The following is a 19,832-nucleotide window of genomic DNA, read 5'->3' as shown; positions in this document are numbered from 1 at the left end:
TGTGATTCGACCTTAATAGACAAGAATTGATCTCAATGGACTGTTAATCGACAATATCTGACAAAAGTACACGCCAATTCACCCTAATATACAAGAATTGATGTGATTCGACCTCAATAGACAACAATCGATCTCAACGGACTATTAATCGACAATATCTGACAAAAGTAGACGCCAATTCAACCGAATATACAAAAATTGATGTGATTCGACCTTAATAGACAAGAATTGATCTCAATGGACTGTTAATCGACAATATCTGACAAAAGTAGACGCCAATTCACCCGAATATACAAAAATTGATGTGATTCGACCTTAATAGACAAGAATCGATCTTAATGGACTGTTAATCGACAATATCTGACAAAAGTACACGCCAATTCACCCTAATATACAAGAATTGATGTGATTCGACCTCAATAGACAACAATCGATCTCAACGGACTATTAATCGACAATATCTGACAAAAGTAGACGCCAATTCAACCGAATATACAAAAATTTATGAGATTCGACCTCATTAGACAAGAATCGATCTCAATGGACTGTTAATCGACAATATCTGACAAAAGTAGACGCCAATTCACCCGAATATACAAAAATTGATGTGATTCGACCTTAATAGACAAGAATTGATCTCAATGGACTGTTAATCGACAATATCTGACAAAAGTAGACGCCAATTCACCCGAATATACAAAAATTGATGTGATTCGACCTTAATAGACAAGAATTGATCTCAATGGACTGTTAATCGACAATATCTGACAAAAGTAGACGCCAATTCACCCGAATATACAAGAATTGATGTGATTCGACCTTAATAGACAACAATCGATCTCAACGGACTGTTAATCGACAATATCTGACAAAAGTACACGCCAATTCGCCCTAATATACAAGAATTGATGTGATTCGACCTCAATAGACAACAATCGATCTCAACGGACTATTAATCGACAATATCTGACAAAAGTAGACGCCAATTCAACCGAATATACAAAAATTTATGAGATTCGACCTCATTAGTCAAGAATCGATCTCAATGGACTGTTAATCGACAATATCTGACAAAAGTAGACGCCAATTCACCCGAATATACAAAAATTGATGTGATTCGACCTTAATAGACAAGAATTGATCTCAATGGACTGTTAATCGACAATATCTGACAAAAGTAGACGCCAATTCACCCGAATATACAAGAATTGATGTGATTCGACCTTAATAGACAAGAATTTATCTCAATGGACTGTTAATCGACAATATCTGACAAAAGTAGACGCCAATTCACCCGAATATACAAGAATTGATGTGATTCGACCTTAATAGACAAGAATTGATCTCAATGGACTGTTAATCGACAATATCTGATAAAAGTACACACCAATTCACCCGAATATACAAGAATTGATGTGATTCGACCTTAATAGACAAGAATTGATCTCAATGGACTGTTAATCGACAATATCTGACAAAAGTAGACGCCAATTCACCCGAATATACAAAAATTGATGTGATTCGACCTTAATAGACAAGAATTGATCTCAATGGACTGTTAATCGACAATATCTGACAAAAGTAGACGCCAATTCACCCGAATATACAAAAATTGATGTGATTCGACCTTAATAGACAAGAATTGATCTCAATGGACTGTTAATTGACAATATCTGACAAAAGTAGACGCCAATTCACCCGAATATACAAAAATTGATGTGATTCGACCTTAATAGACAAGAATCGATCTCAACGGACTATTAATCGACAATATCTGACAAAAGTACACGGCAATTCACTTGAATATACAACCGATATAACAAATAATAATTCTGAAAATAGACACAAGTGATAAAATTACTCAAGAAGACACTCCACCACAAGACACAAGAAGTGGCCAGTACGTTTGACATGAATCAGTCTACTATTTCCGTCGTTACCAAGATACTTGTAACTTTCATCGAATACACGGCATTAAAAGCCCTCACTGGTGTTCAAGAGCTCACAAAAACGCGAGAAGTAGCTAGATAGTCAGAATAAGTTTTAAGGTAACCAGCTTTGAGCCCAAAGAGCCGGTTACTGGCCCCAAATTAACCGTAGCCCATCTACTATTTGTTAGAGAACAAGATTGACGACCAATGGGGCTCCGTTTTCTATTTGTATGATTATTTAATATACAAAGAGAACATTGTGAATCAAAATTATGTCCGATACACCCTCTATAGTATCAAATTTATGTATCAATTAACACAGCTCGTAGAAGTGGTTATATGAATAAATTAAGATACTTTTGGTGTTTGTAATTTCGTTCCATATACAAGTATAACACCTGCCTCGAATTAAATATATCTCGCGACCATTATCGAACAACACCTCTGTTTGGTAAACAATTTCATATTATCTATTCATACGAGAAGTTATGTCAACTTTCAACATAGTTCCAAGGTTAACTTGTGCAAAATATATTTATTTCTCGGATAGAATTCTAAAGACAGAATCACGAATGGCATATTATTACTATTAACTTCCTTAAACGATGTGCGAATTTCAATCCTGTATAACCAGCGGCGGACTAACAGGGGAAAGGCCCCGGGCCTCAAAATTCCTCCGCGTTCCCCCGATCAAATCCTAAACGAGACTTAGTATCATCGAAACGCACTTTTGAAGTAACTACAAGTTTTCAGTGGTAGTGGAATAAAAAGAAACCAAAGTTGGGCCTTCGTGTGGTTTCCCCTTGGGTGAAAACACAACGAAGTTTAGGAGATGGCAATAACTGAAAGGGAAAACTGGAAACAATTTAAAATGATTATTGGATACCCAAAAAGTTTTTAGTAACTTTGACAAACGCCAACAAACTGGAAATTTGTAAACTGTCAACTGTCACATTTAAGGAAGTTAAACTTGTTTACTCCAGAGCGTCCCGAAAGTGTTTTGCAGTACGGAACCGTCGTTTTCAATACATGGAACACTCAAAACGCAGCTTTCTGTATGTAAATGAATACAGAACGAAACTGTCAACTGTCACATTTAAGGAAGTTAAACTTGTTTACTCCAGAGCGTTCCGAAAGTGTTTTGCAGTACGGAACCGTCGTTTTCAATACATGGAACACTCAAAACGCAGCTTTCTGTATGTAAATGAATACAGAACGAAACTGTCAACTGTCACATTTAAGGAAGTTAAACTTGTTTACTCCAGAGCGTCCCGAAAGTGTTTTGCAGTACGGAACCGTCGTTTTCAATACATGGAACACTCAAAACGCAGCTTTCTGTATGTAAATGAATACAGAACGAAACTGTCAACTGTCACATTTAAGGAAGTTAAACTTGTTTACTCCAGAGCGTCCCGAAAGTGTTTTGCAGTACGGAACCGTCGTTTTCAATACATGGAACACTCAAAACGCAGCTTTCTGTATGTAAATGAATACAGAACGAAGCTGTCAACTGTCACATTTAAGGAAGTTAAACTTGTTTACTCCAGAACGTTCCGAAAGTGTTTTGCAGTATAGAACTGTCACTTTCACTACATGGAACACTCAAAACGCAACTTTCGGTATGTAAATAAATACAGGTCGAACAACTTTCAGATGGCGTCGATTAAAAAAATAAATTGCAGTGTTTGAAATTTGTAAAAAACCCGTCTAAAAATTTTTTGAGATAAAAACATCATTCCGATTTCACACTAAATTGCTTAGAACACCATTAACGAGCCATTGTAACTCAAAATTGTCTATTTTTACATAAATATGGTTATAGGCACCAACCACCTAATGTTAGATCTACTTTCCCTCAAACAATTTTTTGTGCACATCTTCCAACAGAGAAATAAACTTTGCAATTATGGAAAATCTAGTGAATTTAGATAATTTTTTCAAATTTTTGATTCCTTATTTTAAAAATAGAATGCGTTACAACATTTTTTTACTGCTATTTAGAAAAATCGTCTATTCGCGGCCACGATTTTATCCATTTTAAAAATTCGCCCAAGCTATCGACTTTTTTAAATCGATAAAAGCAATACCGATTTTCAGGACGTGTTCGTACGTACTTATCGTATAGCTGAATCCCGTTTTTGTCGAAAAATTTATCGATTTTCCATTTAAAAAAAAAAGCAATTCATTCGGTATCGATCTATCGAATCTCATCTCTTCCAAGTCGATGGTCTTTGAATAAATTTTCTAGAGACATGATCGCGCTTCACTATCTTCCTTTTTAATGCCGCCATGCATCACGTATCTCTCGCCATCATCTTGCACTTACGATCATCGTTCTTTTCAATACCCTTCCTTCTTTTCGAGAATTCGAAAAATCCTTGGAAATCCTCATCGATTAAAATCATACCTCATATTAGTACAGTAAAATTTAATCGTTAAAACATATTAAAATTCAAAGATTAAGAACTAAACATGGATACAGAATGTAGGCCGATTGGCTATGGTGTTATTCAGAAACAGGCCATAATGACGAAATACGTGAAGAAGATTAATTTAACCCCATATATCTCGAACCATTACAATCGTACGCCACCGTATAATCGCCGTATGTTGACGTATAGGGGTTTCGTACACACTGCGACCCAAAGGATGTTTACACCTGTTAATCCTACTCCTTTACGAAGAAAAAAAAGGCTTTTGGTGACAAAATTAATAGTAGAAAAAACTAGGGTTTAAAGAAAAGTTTGTCTTACGTAGGGGAGGTTTTTTGACAGTTACTACTCCAGATAACATCAAATTAGTAGACCGGCCTCTAAAAACTGTATAAATTGCTGTACAGATCGGCATTTCCAAAACAACTGTTCCAAAGATCCTAGAAGACCATTTGAATATGACGAAAGTTGGGTGCCTGGGTGCCTCGAATCCTTAATGCTGAAGCAACGTCTAGTTGAATGCTGTGAATGATATTTAGAGTTTTTTCGGAAAGATTAATAAACGTCCAAAAGAGATTCCGTGCCCAAAAAAAGCAAAGGTCACGAAAAAAAAGGTAATCACAACAAGAAAATTGATCAATTTCTAATACCGTCTTTGTAGTTCTCGTTACCGGTACTGTTTATTTAAATCAGCGTTAGACCAGCTGTTTGTTTTCTGGTACACTTACGTCCTATTACAATTCAAATTACCATGAGGTGAATCCCGTAATCTATGTACTCAACGGTGTAGACCCATAAAATCGTCATCGGTCGTGACTAGCACATTCGCGCTACAACATCTATCACTATTTGTTTATGGCGGTAATAGATTATCTCGCAAAACATAAATCAGTAGCTTTCGCGAGGGGTTTAATGCAAATAATCTAATATTGTCGACAATAATTCGGTGAATGATGTAAATACGAGGTTTGTTATAATTTAGATGTCGCGTATCTATCGGTACGTGATTGTTAATCGACTCGAATTACACGTTTTTGATTGATCCTCCGATTAAATGATTATTTTTTAACGATTTTCTGTTTGAATAACCGTCATATTAGTCTCGTTATTTAATAGTAACACCCCGTAAGTTGTTTTGCTAGGGACGAGAATCATTAGAAGCTGTTTTAACAATCAGAAATTGGTGTACAAGTTAACAGCAATCTAGTAACGAGACTACAAAAAAAGGTTAACGACTGACAGCTGTTTCATCTGAAGCCTATTCTTTCGAATGCGAAGTCAATCGTGTCTGTAGACAAATCAGTATAGCCGTTTATTACATTCCATGTATTGAAACAAGATCCACACGTGTTGATTAAAGGTGAGGGGCTCCTATCTATGGGAACTTAATAAAACCATATTTTTCAAATCACTGGGATATTTTCAACTCATACATCGATAAGAATTAACAATAATCTAATATTCTCGATAATAATTCGGTGAATAAATAGATTGTGTGGATGATGTAAATACGAGGTTTGTTATAATTTAGATGTCGCGTATCTAACGGTACGTGATTGTTAATCGAGTCGAATTACACGTTTTTGATTGATCCTCCGATTAAATGATTATTTTTTAACGATTTTCTGGTTGAATAACCGTCATATGAGTCTCGTTATTTAATAGTAACACCCCGTAAGTTGTTTTGCTAGGGACGAGAATCATTAGAAGCTGTTTTAACAATCAGAAATTGGTGTACAAGTTGTCTGTAGACAAATCAGTGTAGCCGTTTACTACATTCCATGTATTGAAACAAGATCCACACGTGTTGATTAAAGGAGAGGGGCTCCTATCTATGGGAACTTAATAAAACCATATTTTTCAAATCACTGGGGATATTTTCAACTCATACATCGATAAGAATTAACAATAATCTAATATTCTCGATAATAATTCGGTGAATAAATAGATTGTGTGGATGATGTAAATACGAGGTTTGTTATAATTTAGATGTCGCGTATCTAACGGCACGTGATTGTTAATCGAGTCGAATTACACGTTTTTGATTGATCCTCCGATTAAATGATTATTTTTTAACGATTTTCTGGTTGAATAACCGTTATATGAGTCTCGTTATTTAATAGTAACACCCCGTAAGTTGTTTCACTGGAGACGAGAATCATTAGAAGCTGTTTTAACAATCAGAAATTGGTGTACAAGTTGTCTGTAGACAAATCAGTGTAGCCGTTTACTACATTCCATGTATTGAAACAAGATCCACACGTGTTGATTAAAGGAGAGGGGCTCCTATCTATGGGAACTTAATAAAACCATATTTTTCAAATCACTGGGATATTTTCAATTCATACATCGATAAGAATTAACAATAATCTAATATTGTCGATAATAATTCGGTGAATAAATAGATTGTGTGGATGATGTAAATACGAGGTTTGTTATAATTTAGATGTCGCGTATCTAAACGGCACGTGATTGTTAATCGAGTCGAATTACACGTTTTTGATTGATCCTCCGCTTAAACTTATTATTTTTTTAACGATTTTCTGGTTAAACAACCGTCATATGAGTTTCGTTATTCAATAGTAACACCACGTAAGTTGTTCGAGGCACTATTTTGTATAGAAAAAAAGGTTGTGAATTAAAACAAAATGTTAAAGAAGCAAATTTCTTTTAATAGTTCATATAATCTAAGACACACATATACCAAAAATATATTGGTAAATGTAAACCAAATAAATAGAAAACAGATCGGCCAAAAAAAAATCTTACAGATAAACATCGTCGTATGAAAAAGAAAATTTGTGATCATCAAGAACGAATATACTAATTTGGACAATTTCGGAATGAATTCACGTCCTATGCATCACAAACTTTCTCTCTCTAGATTTAACAATTGTAAATTTAGAACAAAATTATAATAATCGTGTCAAAAAAAAAAAAAAATGTCTACGCATTTTATTTCCGCAAGCACCAGAACGAACCTTTCGGAGAAAGTTTTAATAAGATCTAACTATATGATACTTGCGGAAATTATTTATAACAATAGTCGAAACGAAACAAAAGAGCGTGTAGTATAAAGTGAAAGTATAGCAGTAATTTCGTGAATGAACGGTAGATTGATATCACAACTTTTTCCATATTATTATAATCGTTGACTTTTCGATATTTTGATAACGCAAAAATTTTATTTTCGAGTCTTACGAATAGAAACTGATACAAATAAACATTTCATTCATTCATTCTTCAAAAACACAATTTATTGTTGTGTGCCACGAAGGCAACGCTGTTTATAAACTGATGAAGTAACTCGGCAGACGTTTTTCATTAAGTTTCATCTCAATTTTACATAAAGTAACTCGGCAGACACGTTCTATGAAGTTTTATCTTGATTTTACATAGTTTATAACAAAAACGGACTATTCTCTTTCTTACCACGACGTACCATAAAGGCAACGCTGTTCAAAAGCTGATGTAGTAACTCGGCAGACGTTTTTCATGAAGTTTCATCTTAATTTTACATAAAGTAACTCGGCAGACACGTTCTTTGAAGTTTTATCTTGATTTTACATAGTTTATAACAAAAACGGACTATTCTCTTTCTTACCACGACGTACCATAAAGGCAACGCTGTTCAAAAGCTGATGTAGTAACTCGGCAGACGTTTTTCCTGAAGTTTCATCTTAATTTTACATAAAGTAACTCGGCAGACACGTTCTATGAAGTTTTATCTTGATTTTACATAGTTTATAACAAAAACGGACTATTCTCTTTCTTACCACGGCGTACCATAAAGGCGACGCTGTTCAAAAGCTGATGTAGTAACTCGGCAGACGTTTTTCCTGAAGTTTCATCTTAATTTTACATAAAGTAACTCGGCAGACACGTTCTTTGAAGTTTTATCTTGATTTTACATAGTTTATAACAAAAACGGACTATTCTCTTTCTTACCACGACGTACCATAAAGGCAACGCTGTTCAAAAGCTGATGTAGTAACTCGGCAGACGTTTTTCCTGAAGTTTCATCTTAATTTTACATAAAGTAACTCGGCAGACACGTTCTATGAAGTTTTATCTTGATTTTACATAGTTTATAACAAAAACGGACTATTCTCTTTCTTACCACGACGTACCATAAAGGCGACGCTGTTCAAAAGCTGATGAAGTAACTCGGCAGACGTTTTTCATGAAGTTTCATCTTAATTTTACATAAAGTATCTCGGCAGACACGTTCTATGAAGTTTTATCTTGATTTTACATAGTTTATAACAAAAACGGACTATTCTCTTTCTTACCACGACGTACCATAAAGGCAACGCTGTTCAAAAGCTGATGTAGTAACTCGGCAGACGTTTTTCATTAAGTTTCATCTCAATTTTACATAAAGTAACTCGGCAGACACGTTCTATGAAGTTTTATCTTGATTTTACATAGTTTATAACAAAAACGGACTATTCTCTTTCTTACCACGGCGTACCATAAAGGCGACGCTGTTCAAAAGCTGATGAAGTAACTCGGCAGACGTATTTCATGAAGTTTCATCTTAATTTTACATAAAGTAACTCGGCAGACACGTTCTATGAAGTTTTATCTTGATTTTACATAGTTTATAACAAAAACGGACTATTCTCTTTCTTACCACGACGTACCATAAAGGCGACGCTGTTCAAAAGCTGATGTAGTAACTCGGCAGACGTTTTTCATGAAGTTTCATCTTAATTTTACATAAAGTAACTCGGCAGACACGTTCTATGAAGTTTTATCTTGATTTTACATAGTTTATAACAAAAACGGACTATTCTCTTTCTTACCACGGCGTACCATAAAGGCGACGCTGTTCAAAAGCTGATGAAGTAACTCGGCAGACGTATTTCATGAAGTTTCATCTTAATTTTACATAAAGTAACTCGGCAGACACGTTCTATGAAGTTTTATCTTGATTTTACATAGTTTATAACAAAAACGGACTATTCTCTTTCTTACCACGACGTACCATAAAGGCGACGCTGTTCAAAAGCTGATGTAGTAACTCGGCAGACGTTTTTCATGAAGTTTCATCTTAATTTTACATAAAGTAACTCGGCAGACACGTTCTATGAAGTTTTATCTTGATTTTACATAGTTTATAACAAAAACGGACTATTCTCTTTCTTACCACGACGTACCATAAAGGCGACGCTGTTCAAAAGCTGATGTAGTAACTCGGCAGACGTTTTTCATGAAGTTTCATCTTAATTTTACATAAAGTAACTCGGCAGACACGTTCTTTGAAGTTTTATCTTGATTTCACATAGTTTATAACAAAAACGGACTATTCTCTTTCTTACCACGGCGTACCATAAAGGCGACGCTGTTCAAAAGCTGATGAAGTAACTCGGCAGACGTATTTCATGAAGTTTCATCTTAATTTTACATAAAGTAACTCGGCAGACACGTTCTATGAAGTTTTATCTTGATTTTACATAGTTTATAACAAAAACGGACTATTCTCTTTCTTACCACGACGTACCATAAAGGCGACGCTGTTCAAAAGCTGATGTAGTAACTCGGCAGACGTTTTTCATGAAGTTTCATCTTAATTTTACATAAAGTAACTCGGCAGACACGTTCTATGAAGTTTTATCTTGATTTTACATAGTTTATAACAAAAACGGACTATTCTCTTTCTTACCACGACGTACCATAAAGGCGACGCTGTTCAAAAGCTGATGTAGTAACTCGGCAGACGTTTTTCATGAAGTTTCATCTTAATTTTACATAAAGTAACTCGGCAGACACGTTCTTTGAAGTTTTATCTTGATTTCACATAGTTTATAACAAAAACGGACTATTCTCTTTCTTACCACGGCGTACCATAAAGGCGACGCTGTTCAAAAGCTGATGAAGTAACTCGGCAGACGTATTTCATGAAGTTTCATCTTAATTTTACATAAAGTAACTCGGCAGACACGTTCTATGAAGTTTTATCTTGATTTTACATAGTTTATAACAAAAACGGACTATTCTCTTTCTTACCACGACGTACCATAAAGGCGACGCTGTTCAAAAGCTGATGTAGTAACTCGGCAGACGTTTTTCATGAAGTTTCATCTTAATTTTACATAAAGTAACTCGGCAGACACGTTCTTTGAAGTTTTATCTTGATTTCACATAGTTTATAACAAAAACGGACTATTCTCTTTCTTACCACGACGTACCATAAAGGCAACGCTGTTCAAAAAAGGTTACGCGTCGTTTATGAATGAATATTTTGGCTTAGTCGAAACACCTTTGATTATACCTAACTTCCGAAACGGAGATGGTACCAGAAAAAGAAGAAGAAGAACCAAAGCAACAAATGGGAAATATTTTAGAAGCACTATCCAAAACACTTTGCATTTTCAATAGTGAAATAGCTGCAAATAAATCCTCAAAAATAACAATTGAAGGACAAACAGAGCCTAAACTGGCATAAAATTAGTCAAAAAAAGCTCATTAGTGTGCAATTTTTTTGGTCCGATTGTCATACGTCACGTGCGTCACTCATCTTGTATTGTATCACAATATGTGTCATTTGTCATTCCTCATGTCTATCATCTTTTAATAAAGTTTTATCTAACCCTTTGGTCAAGTGACGACTTTACTAACAGAGGGTCGATCATACCTTACACACCTGTCACTTGAGCTATCTGTCGCATGTGTTATCTGTCATATATTTTATGATTCTTCATTTTTGTAATATGTCACAAGTCCTTATGTCTATGATGCTATCCATCGTCCTCGGTCTTATGAATTTTCTGTTATATATTTTATGATTCCCTCCACCACCAACGTGCTTTGTTTGTCATATTATATTCTGTCATGTCACTAACTATCCATCAATTTGTCATTTGTCATTGATGCTAATCATCATCATTAGACTAGTGCGTCATCTGTCATATGTTCTATGATACTCTTCGTCATCAGCGTGTGTTGCTTGTCATATTTTATATTCTGTTGTCTGTCACTATCAGTCAATGTGTCATACGTCTATCTGTCTTGTGTGTCATCTGTCACATGTTCTAAGATCTCCCAACGACCTTCCTACCGAGAATAGGACGGTCTACCTAACCAAATCTGTCAGACTGTCTTCTGACGCAAACAAACAAAACAAAATGAATATATAACATGAGAAACGGACTTAATACGACTATCATTCCTGTCAATGTCACCAAGATGAAAATTTTAATAGTATGACTGTAATTTGTGACGTCACCAAATTGGATTGTGTGGGGTAAATGAAAGTGGACTGTTCTATTCCTTGCGGAAGTCTTATATTCTGTCATCTGTCACAAACTATCCGTCAATGTGTCATCTGTCTATGATGCTATCCATCGTTATTAGTCTTGTGTTCTATGACCTTATGCGTCACTACCGAACGTTATTTGTCATCTGTCACTAAATATCCTTCAATGTGTCATCTATTCATGATGTTTCGTTTCGTTATCAGTCTTGTCTGTCGTCTGTTTTGTGTTGCGTGATTATCTGCGTCACCAGCGTACACTATTCGTCATCAATCACTAACTATTTGTCTATGATGTTATACATCGTTATTTGTCTTGTGTTCTATGACCTCCCGCGTCACTACCGAACGTTATTTGTCATTTGTCACCTATCTATCTATCGTAATCAGTCTTGTGTGTCATCTGTCATTACTATTCGTCAATGTGTCAAATTTCTATGATGTCGTGCGTTTATATGTCAACTGTCACGTCAATTATGCGTTTCATAAAACCAATTTTTCCAAAGAAATTGTGTGGCGTAAGCGAGGCGAATCTCATTTCTTATAATTATCATTTTTGCGCTATTAAAAAACAAATCTACGGAAACGGCCCAACACGCAACACGTTAATATTAGATAATTATATTTTACTACGCAACTAGGTAAAAGTGAAAGTCGACTAACCGCAATTTGAAAAAAAAAAAAACAATAAGAAATAATAATTTATTTCTGCTACGTACAGATGAATGCACATAATTATTATTTAACCGTACTGCACCTCAAAATATGAAATACGCATCTAATTATAGTCTTGTCCAGGTGAGGATTTCATAGATACATAAATCGGAACGTAGCAGAAATATTTAGGCAGGTAGTACTTCCTAATGACTATGAAGTCAACATGGAGATGTGGCTGGATTGGCGGATAGACATAAACAGACTATTAGAGAACCGGTAGAGTCGTACCTTCGATATTTGGACTTTAAGAAAGCTTTCGGTAAGATAGACATGAACGGCGATGCCTAAAAACAATGATAAACGAAACCAAGAGATTGTATTGTATCGGAATAAGTGAAAACACAAATTTTTCCCGTACTCACGTGTTGAAAACAACAAGCCACCAAAAAAAAACATTTTTTTTTAAATTTGTATTGTTCCAAATGTTTTAAATCCCCATCGTTAAGTCGAAATTCGTACTAATTTTCATCCCCTATTTAGTACTACAATAAATCGTGTCTCGAGTCCTGATTTTCTACATTTTTTCGTCGAACCAAATAAAAATTTATTTTCGCTGACAAATCACTAAATTTGGCAACATTTATACGTTATAAACAATGAAATACGTTACGTAATGGCCTTCGGCGGTTCGTGATGATTATTAAACGCAATTTTATGGATCCCAATGAGGATAATAAGCCAGTGAGAATTAAGAAAAACAGTTATACTGGTGTTGTTAAGTACGTTTCTCAAAATTGTGTCATTATGTCAAATAAATATCGATTTCTAATTGAATAACCATATAAATTTCGTTCGATTAATCGAAAATAATCGATTATTTTGAGAATAACGAGATATTAATCATTCTACAGCAAGAAGATAGAAAATTTGAGGGTCGAATTTGGTCTTTCATTATCCACTGAGATTGCGAGGACAAAAAATTCGTCCAAACTGTTTGTTTGTGATTTAATTATTTGCACTTTACATAACAGAATCCAGCACCCGGTCGGATCTTTTTCAATTATTAATTTGTAGTTACTTCATAACTTTTCGTTTCAAATCTCGTCGAAACCGTCTGAATTAGCTTCACTGCAAAAGCTCCCACAAAGTGAACAGTTGCCGTATCCGGCCAAAACACAAAATTTCCTTCAGGATACTTCCTCTTTATGAACTTCGTCAATCTTTTCCATACATTTTGGCGATTTACAGAAGGATAAATGCGTGAAGGGCGACCGCGATTTTTAGGTTAGGTTAGCTAGGTTAGGTTAGGTCCCAAACTAACCTAACCTAGAGTTTATTTATTGTTGGGGCAGGAGGATAATGTAAGCTTTCGTTTCGTTTCACAATTTGGATTTCGGTTCGAATTATTCTTAATTTGCTGTTAGTTTATAACAAAGACTTGTCCGTTTTAAACATTTTGGGGTGTTTTAGAGAGTGTAGGAGATAAAGAAGGTGCAGTAAAATTCTTTCAAGACCGTGGTATAATAAAAAAAGTGCAGTAAGATCGGTGGATATGCAGTAAACGCTCCTGTAGGAAGGAAAAGGAATTAAGGATCGGTACATGGTTGGAGGGTACCAGTCCATCATTTTTTCCATACATTCCTGGTCGCTGCAAATTTTTAGAACGAGACCTGGTTATGAGTAGTGAGGTTTTGAGGGATTGGAGGAATTATTTGAAGGAAGTTTTCGGGAACTGGTTGCTCGGAAATAAGAGAAAGATCTGGGGAATCGGCTTGATTGAGGAGATCGACGCGTGCGAGTTAATGTGGAGGTCTAGGTAGGTCTTTTCTTCTATTCCATTCACTAAATTGTTTCATAACAAAACGACTACCGCGCAATAATTAATAATTAACCGATTGCCGTGCCATAAAATTTATTCGTTCTGTCATGTTTTGCTTTCAATACGAGATTATAGAAAGTTTAATACGGTTCATACAATATATTATTTATTCAATGAAGATACCAATTTATTAAAATGATTCATTGCATATATCGAGTCGATTTAATACCTTTCCACGGATACTTCCCGAGTTTTCGCATGATTCCGCATAGAACAATGAATTACGATTGTTTGTTCAAAGCTTTTCAGCTCGTTTGTGTACGTCTTTCACATTTAATAACGTTCAGAACTCATGGATGCGACCGCTGTTTCAAATAACGTTAATTAGATTATGTTAAATAGTTTTATTTAGTATAAGGATGGATTTTACGATAATTTAAATTTTCACGTCGTGGGGAATGGCCCCAAATTACATTCATTTCGATCAAAAAGTGATACTAGCTTTCAATAAAATGAAAATACACTAAGCATATTATGAATTTGCATCCCTCATAATATATAGTGTGTCCCAAAAATATGTTTATGAACCGACGAAAGCGAGTGTTGGCGCAAACGTTGGACGTATCGTATAGTACCGGCTTTACGTTCCAAACTTCGTTTAATATGTTCAGCCAAAGTTGGAAAGCGACTTTTGGGGCAAATTTGGATTCTTCGTGCAGATAAAGGAGTGCAAACGTTGGACGTATCGTGTAGTACCGGCTTTAGGTTCCAAACTTCGTTTAATATGTTCAGCCAAAGTTGGAAAGCGACTTTTGGGGCAAATTTGGATTCTTCGTGCAGATAAAGGAGTGCAAACGTTGGACGTATCGTATAATACCGGCTTTAGGTTCCAAACTCCGTTTAATATGTTCAGCCAAAGTTGGAAAGCGACTTTTAGGACAAATTTGGATTCTTCGTGTAGATGAAGAAGTGCGAACGTTGGACGTATCGTATAATACCGGCTTTAGGTTCCAAACTTCGTTTAATATGTTCAGCCAAAGTTGGAAAGCGACTTTTGGGGCAAATTTGGATTCTTCGTGTAGATGAAGGAGTGCAAACGTTGGACGTATCGTGTAGTACCGGCTTTAGGTTCCAAACTTCGTTTAATATGTTCAGCCAAAGTTGGAAAGCGACTTTTAGGACAAATTTGGATTCTTCGTGTAGATGAAGAAGTGCGAACGTTGGACGTATCGTATAATACCGGCTTTAGGTTCCAAACTCCGTTTAATATGTTCAGCCAAAGTTGGAAAGCGACTTTTAGGACAAATTTGGATTCTTCGTGTAGATGAAGAAGTGCGAACGTTGGACGTATCGTATAATACCGGCTTTAGGTTCCAAACTTCGTTTAATATGTTCAGCCAAAGTTGGAAAGCGACTTTTGGGGCAAATTTGGATTCTTCGTGTAGATGAAGGAGTGCAAACGTTGGACGTATCGTGTAGTACCGGCTTTAGGTTCCAAACTTCGTTTAATATGTTCAGCCAAAGTTGGAAAGCGACTTTTAGGACAAATTTGGATTCTTCGTGTAGATGAAGAAGTGCGAACGTTGGACGTATCGTATAATACCGGCTTTAGGTTCCAAACTCCGTTTAATATGTTCAGCCAAAGTTGGAAAGCGACTTTTGGGGCAAATTTGGATTCTTCGTGTAGATGAAGAAGTGCGAACGTTGGACGTATCGTGTAGTACCGGCTTTAGGTTCCAAACTTCGTTTAATATGTTCAGCCAAAGTTGGAAAGCGACTTTTGGGGCAAATTTGGATTCTTCGTGTAGATGAAGGAGTGCAAACGTTGGACGTATCGTGTAGTACCGGCTTTAGGTTCCAAACTTCGTTTAATATGTTCAGCCAAAGTTGGAAAGCGAATATTGGGGCAAATTTGGATTCTTCGTGCAGATAAAGGAGTGCAAACGTTGGACGTATCGTGTAGTACCGGCTTTAGGTTCCAAACTTCGTTTAATATGTTCAGCCAAAGTTGGAAAGCGACTTTTGGGGCAAATTTGGATTCTTCGTGCAGATAAAGGAGTGCAAACGTTGGACGTATCGTATAATACCGGCTTTAGGTTCCAAACTCCGTTTAATATGTTCAGCCAAAGTTGGAAAGCGACTTTTGGGGCAAATTTGGATTCTTCGTGTAGATGAAGAAGTGCGAACGTTGGACGTATCGTGTAGTACCGGCTTTAGGTTCCAAACTTCGTTTAATATGTTCAGCCAAAGTTGGAAAGCGACTTTTGGGGCAAATTTGGATTCTTCGTGCAGATAAAGGAGTGCAAACGTTGGACGTATCGTATAATACCGGCTTTAGGTTCCAAACTCCGTTTAATATGTTCAGCCAAAGTTGGAAAGCGACTTTTGGGGCAAATTTGGATTCTTCGTGTAGATGAAGAAGTGCGAACGTTGGACGTATCGTGTAGTACCGGCTTTAGGTTCCAAACTTCGTTTAATATGTTCAGCCAAAGTTGGAAAGCGAATATTGGGGCAAATTTGGATTCTTCGTGCAGATAAAGGAGTGCAAACGTTGGACGTATCGTGTAGTACCGGCTTTAGGTTCCAAACTTCGTTTAATATGTTCAGCCAAAGTTGGAAAGCGACTTTTGGGGCAAATTTGGATTCTTCGTGCAGATAAAGGAGTGCAAACGTTGGACGTATCGTATAATACCGGCTTTAGGTTCCAAACTCCGTTTAATATGTTCAGCCAAAGTTGGAAAGCGACTTTTGGGGCAAATTTGGATTCTTCGTGTAGATGAAGAAGTGCGAACGTTGGACGTATCGTGTAGTACCGGCTTTAGGTTCCAAACTTCGTTTAATATGTTCAGCCAAAGTTGGAAAGCGACTTTTGGGGCAAATTTGGATTCTTCGTGTAGATGAAGAAGTGCGAACGTTGGACGTATCGTGTAGTACCGGCTTTAGGTTCCAAACTTCGTTTAATATGTTCAGCCAAAGTTGGAAAGCGACTTTTGGGGCAAATTTGGATTCTTCGTGTAGATGAAGGAGTGCAAACGTTGGACGTATCGTATAATACCGGCTTTAGGTTCCAAACTTCGTTTAATATGTTCAGCCAAAGTTGGAAAGCGACTTTTGGGGCAAATTTGGATTCTTCGTGCAGATAAAGGAGTGCAAACGTTGGACGTATCGTGTAGTACCGGCTTTAGGTTCCAAACTCCGTTTAATATGTTCAGCCAAAGTTGGAAAGCGACTTTTGGGGCAAATTTGGATTCTCGTGTAGATGAAGAAGTGCGAACGTTGGACGTATCGTATAATACCGGCTTTAGGTTCCAAACTTCGTTTAATATGTTCAGCCAAAGTTGGAAAGCGACTTTTAGGACAAATTTGGATTCTTCGTGCAGATAAAGGAGTGCAAACGTTGGACGTATCGTGTAGTACCGGCTTAATACATTTTTCTCGATGTGATCTAACTTTTGGTGAGTGATATTTGTTAAGAAAAAAATCGTTTTTCTTCGGTGGTAACAACAAAAAAAACAACGGTAGCAATAGTTCAGTTACATAATTATAATAACAAAAACTTGGGGCACCTAATCATCTGCGAAACGAGGTTATTGTTATTCAGGCCAATTTAGCAACCTATTGTGAAGAAATTAGCGAAAAGTAGTGTGCGAAGATAGAGAGCTCGGTTAAAACTAAATTGGATTCGTTACGGTTAATGTTTTTGTTTGTATCGTAGAAAGGTTTCCAGCGAGATCGATTAGATTTTTATGTAATGACTAAATGAAAAACGTTCCATTGAAAAATTGCACGAAATCGAATCGATCGAAGTTTCTTGAAATGTCAATGTAATTGTCAATTTCTGCTCCAATAAAATCAATTAATTTGGTATCATCTGATTGAAGACAACCAATGACGTTTCAAATATTTCATGTTCAAAAATGTAAATCGTTTACAGTAAAAAATTTGTATGGACTTTTGTAGTGATAGAAAGATGGTACAGAGTTTGGAGAAACTACGGTCAAAACCATATGGAACCTAACAAGTAAGTTGTTACAAAAAAAACCATTCAAAAGCGTTCTATACCACGAAAACTCCAAACAGATCCCTACAAAAGTCGAGAATTAACTTCTGTAGAAGTTGAGGAATGAAAATACCCTGAAACTGAAATTCTATCACATTAGAATTAACTTTATCGTATCGAATCAAACAACGATGGTTCTGTAACAAATCGAGGCCGAGGTGGTTCAAGAATGTGCGCCAATAGAAAATTTGTAATAGAAAACAACGACGGCAACGTTTCAAAGATTCAAAATTGGACAAAAACATCTACCGCAGACCATTTAGGTCCACAGCCTCGTAATTTCTATCCACTTCTTCCGGTATCTTGCTTTTTCTCACCAGCTCTGGATGTTTTTTTTCTCCAAGGTCTTATCATACTATTCTGGTATCTTCCATGGAACTAGTTTCAAGAGTCCTTTGGTTCTAAGTGACCTAGCCATTGTAACCTTCTTCTTGGATTGAACATTGATCAAAAGAAACTCCAACAGATCGACCGCGGTTAGTCAATTGGCCAGAAGGGGTTCAAAAAAGCAACAGAGTATCAAAACAATGCCAAAGAATGGTTTGATCAAGGTCCAATACCTTCGATTTAGATCTAGATTTTACCACGTAGCTTGAAGTCTTTCAGGTAGTTCAAAAGTGTCTTTGGGTCCCACATGAAACCAATCTTGTTGTTTCTGCAAGCAGTGGCTCCATCTTAATATGAATGACAAAAAGATGTTTGGGATATTGTTGAAAGTATATTCTTGGATCCAATTTTCTGAAACTCTGCTTCTGGAACGGCAAACAGTTTAGCAGAGTGATTCTTGTTTCACTAAGTTTACTGGTGTTTCTGATTTATCAGAATGTTAATTTTTGATCAAGTATCATTCCCAGGAAGTTCTCTGCTCTTCTTCTATCACATATTCCAACTGTTCTTCATAAAAGTATAAAATTTTGGGCTGTTGAGTTGAATTCTTGAATCGCAATTCACTTGTTTTTGACCGATGTCTACGACGCTTCGATACGGAATCGTCTATTTTATTAATTGCAACTTCTATTATTGTTTTTGGCTCTGTTTTATAAATAGCAAGAAATTTTCTATCGAATAACCCCTGAATTATAAATCATCAATGTCCTATTGAAAATCTGGTACACACAAGAAAAAACAGTATAGAAAAATAATAAAAAGTTGTGTGTAGTTTTTGTTTAAATACGTTTCAGTCGCAACGCAATTTTCTTAATAAATTGTTAGTTATTCGAGTGAAAAAACATGTTACAAGTAAAAAAAATTGTTTCGTCCTCGGACCGAGGTGGATATTTTGCATGCGATGTTTGTTTTCAAAACGTTAATTACAAACTTATAGTTCAATGTCATGCTCAATATCGTAACTCGAACATTAACTTTGAGACTGTGGAATTTGGAAGAAAATACAAAATATTGAGTGAGTTAAATCGAATTGGTTGGGTTAAGGGTACAAGTTTTGCACCCAGAGCTCGATCAGGGTCACTAACTCAAAGGGAAGATGGCCCCGGTACATAGGGGAACAGGTCTATTAGATTGACTAACAGAGGAGGCGAAACTATTTTGGAAAAAGTCGTTTTTTTTTTTAAAAAAATCAATAAATAACGTGATCCAGTGTTGAAAAATATATAAAAATCATGAGTCGCACGTTGTGAATCGAAAAAAATGGCCAGTAAGAAATTTTTGGGGCCTG

At 36.0% G+C, this 19,832-nt stretch overlaps 1 protein-coding gene across 8 annotated transcripts in view; it reads right to left on the bottom strand.

Moving 5' to 3' along the window:
- The window catches only part of LOC130899561 (CCR4-NOT transcription complex subunit 6), a 140,863-nt gene that overhangs the window by 71,742 nt on the left and 49,289 nt on the right, over positions 1–19,832 (bottom strand). The gene's annotated exons all lie outside the window — the stretch shown is intronic.

This window comes from Diorhabda carinulata, chromosome 11 (assembly GCF_026250575.1).
Source record: "Diorhabda carinulata isolate Delta chromosome 11, icDioCari1.1, whole genome shotgun sequence".
Classification (NCBI taxonomy): domain Eukaryota; kingdom Metazoa; phylum Arthropoda; class Insecta; order Coleoptera; family Chrysomelidae; genus Diorhabda; species Diorhabda carinulata.
This window is presented reverse-complemented; position numbering and strand designations above follow the sequence as displayed.